Genomic DNA, 3727 nt, shown 5'->3' with positions numbered 1-3727 from the left:
AAGATTAAACCTTAAGGTATACGATAAATGTATTCACCTGGTTCATAATTCATTAGTACATACTGCATATTCATTAGAGCACATACAAAAAGGGCTGTGACTAACAATTACTTTAATTTTTGATTAATATATCAATTATTGTCTTGATTAATCATTTGTTTTATAAAATGTTATAAAATAGAAAATGATGCCAGTTACAGTTCTTCCTCCAAATGCTCATTTTGTCTGATGAACAGCACAAAACCCCAAACTTATTGTTATACTATCACAATTTATTGACACATAAAAACCAAACTGGAACTAGGGAATGCATGGTATTTTTATTTGAATAATTACTTGAGTGATTGATCGATAAGCCAATTAGTTTTCTGTTGATCATTCCAGTTCTACATACAAATGTAACAGCATTTTCTGCATATGGGTTGCCTCTTTTCCCTGTTCATGTCTCACATCTCTGTGTGTGTGTGTGTGTGTGTGTGCGTGCGTGCGTGCGTGTGCGTGTGCGTGTGCGTGTGCGTGTGCGTGCTGGTAGCAGTTCCACTACCCTCCTGAAGCCTCGTTCCTACCTGTTTAGAATTTTAAACAGCTTCCCTGTTCCTCTCACCTTCCCACAACTCCCTCTGCAGTCCCCTAAATTCACTGAGGGACCGCCTCAACAATAAACTGTATGCTGGTAAATAAAGCATGATCATCTCCTGTCCAATCTCTAACCATCTAATGGACAGATATTAGGCAGTAAGTGTGCTTTATTGTATCTTTGAGGATTACGGTCAAGTTGAATTGTGAAGACGATGCTGAGGTGCTGGTACTGTAGTAGTGACTCTGTAGTGTGTGTGTGTGTGTGTGTGTGTGTGTATTTCTTCAAATTACATTTCATTTTCTTCCATTTCCATTCTCTTTTTGCCTTAGGCAGCACTATGGAATTTTCCAAATGATGGACAATAAGTACCATAATAATGTGGCTTTAAATATTGTGGAATTGCAACCTGAAGCCAGCTGGCTATAGAAGACAATTCTCCATTGTTTCACTCGATCAAGAACAGAGCTAATGAATTCAAGTATTTCACTCCAAAATGCAGTAGTGGCAGATATTCTCAAAAGCACTTAATGTTTTCAAAAGATATATTCAAATTAAATGATTTGTAAACAAAATCTGAAATAAACCATATTTTCCCATTATAACTGCGCCTTGATGACTGTTATGTTTTTAAGAATGAAACTCCAATTATTCTGGCTTTCCCCCACCTGTAAATAACGGATGTCTGTTAAAGAGTCTTGCCAGTGGTTTTGCCTGCTGTAGCCTATTTATTACAAACATTACTGCCAACCATTGTCCAAAGCAAACAGTCAGGTTTTATAATTCTGAATGTCTTTCTCCTACCTTCCAGGCAGCCATTCGTTTCCACTCATCTACGTCTGATATGAATATGAACTTGTGCTTTGTAAAAAGGCTTATGGTGCTATGACAAAAGGCAATAAAATTATTGTTACTGTATCTATATTTTTAGATTATTTAGTTAATAAATAGTCTATAAGATGTAAGTAGTAATGGCATGTTAAATGGGGTAGAATATTTCAATTTGTCTTGTTCACCTCCAACCACAGTCATCAGTGGGGTGTGGTTAGGTGTGGTCAGACAAATGCTCTGTTGCACATGCATGGATGGATTATTGAACAGGTATACGAGACACAAGCCCTGGGGCCCAAAAAGCCAGGGGGGGGGGGCGACCAAAGCCTTTGTATGAAGGGACCTTTAATATTTTTTTTCAGATAGTCAATCAAACAACTACAGTAAGACACAAAACAACTACAATAAAACACAAAGTGACCAGAAATGGATGAAAAAACAACCACAAATAGATATAAAACGACTACAAAGTTAGTGCCTGGGGGCGCATTGTGTACACCAGTATTGTGTCCACCAGTACCACCTGTGGTAAAATGTAAATAAACTCTCTGGTATACTGTTTGTTTTGCAGTCATGCATTCACTATGTCCAACATATAACGTCTCCTCTCTGTCACTGACAATTTATTTCAATGTTAGTCTTTACCATTACACTTACAAAACACACGCACAACACGTAAATGGTTGGTATAGAAAGAATATTTAATGTTGAAGGCTACCTACTATGTTGTTTGATAATGTGTAAATTGACTATGACTCTATGATACTCAATGGTGTCATTAACAGTTTCGCTTCTCTCTTTACAGCCCTTTAAGTAAAAGCATTAAAAGCATTAAGCTTTTACACTTTCATTTATTGGTTCAGCACAGCCTGCCAGTAGACCTGAAATGTGCTCCAAGTCTATTTTTTTTTTTAGAGGAGGCTTAAAACGTCTCCAAATCCTTTGGCTAGGATTTATCCCTATATGTGTATGTGTGTCTCTGTGTTTTTTTGAGGGTGACAGTGTAACATGAAGCACACACATTTTGTTTGGTTGTTTTTGTGAAATGAGCAGTTGGTTCTTTTGTGTACGACATGCACAAAAGCGATAAACTTTAATAAAACGTTTTTGGGTTATGCTCCTCTTAACGTGTTTTAACATTTTTTCTGAAACAGTGGGCTCTTCAAATTAAATTCTTAAGGATCTTTTGAAAGTAATTTCTGCTTTCCAGGAACATTCACATTTTTCACTCACTGAGTTATATTCAAATCACATTTTCTTCTCCTTAGCCGTTCTTTTAGTTTTGCCTGAGGAATTATGTGTGACCCATGAGGCTAATTGCTTTAAACCTTCTCCACAACCCTATTTCAACATTTTCTTACTCTCCTTAGTCTCTTACTTTTTTCTCTTTCTTGTTTGCCCTGCCTCCCTCACTTTCCCATGAAAACTGGTGTAGCTCTACCTTATTTTCACTCCCTCTTTGTCCTTTCCTGCTACAACACTTCCTCTCCTCCTCTATCACACTGACAACTCCGCACTCTCTTCTTCTCTCCCCTTTTTCTATCTTGTGTTTCTTTAACACCTATAGGTTTTCCCAGCTACCCCTCTCTTCAGGCAATAGGCACCATTTATCATCATCTGTGATCTTGTCTCTGCGTCTTCTTAAACTGCCTTAAACTAAACTCCACTATCTCATCATCATCTTGTCTCACTTCTCTCTCACCTTCCTCTTCTCATCTTCTTTCATTCCCACTGTCATTGACACAATAGGATCCTGACTCATGTTGTGTGTGTGTGTGTGTGTGTGTGTGTATGTGTGTGTGTTTTTGTATGTGTATCTATCTATCTATCTATCTATCTATCTATCTATCTATCTATCTATCTATCTATCTATCTATCTATCTATCTGTGCTCTTGTCTGCCTGGTATCACCATGGTGACGGATTTTGGTGCTGTCTGTCCCTTGCCTTGTATATCTTGGCAGCAGTCGGGGCACTGTGTCGACGTGGCCCAGTTCATAGGCCACCCGGCTGCGACGTCACTGCTCCACGCTGACCCTGCCAGCTCGCATATGGAGCCCACATATGGGCCTCATCTATAAGAGATAGGTGGCCTGGAGGAACCACAGTCCCTCCAGTCAAACAAACCCGGTTCACAGAAGGCTGGCTCCTGTAAAAAAGGCTGCAGGGATGTTAAGTGACATTTCAGTGTTTGATTAGGAGGAGCAACCAAGTTCTGAAAGAAGAACAAGCCTTTTCCTCACATTATATTTACAAGGTATCTGTAACAGATAAACACTGCAAACAATTATTGTCATCATCAATTCATCTGCTGCTATTT

The sequence above is a fragment of the Seriola dumerili genome, unplaced genomic scaffold (assembly GCF_002260705.1).
Source record: "Seriola dumerili isolate Sdu_G_001 unplaced genomic scaffold, Sdu_1.0 BDQW01000043.1, whole genome shotgun sequence".
Classification (NCBI taxonomy): domain Eukaryota; kingdom Metazoa; phylum Chordata; class Actinopteri; order Carangiformes; family Carangidae; genus Seriola; species Seriola dumerili.
Note: the sequence above shows the minus strand (reverse complement) of the source record.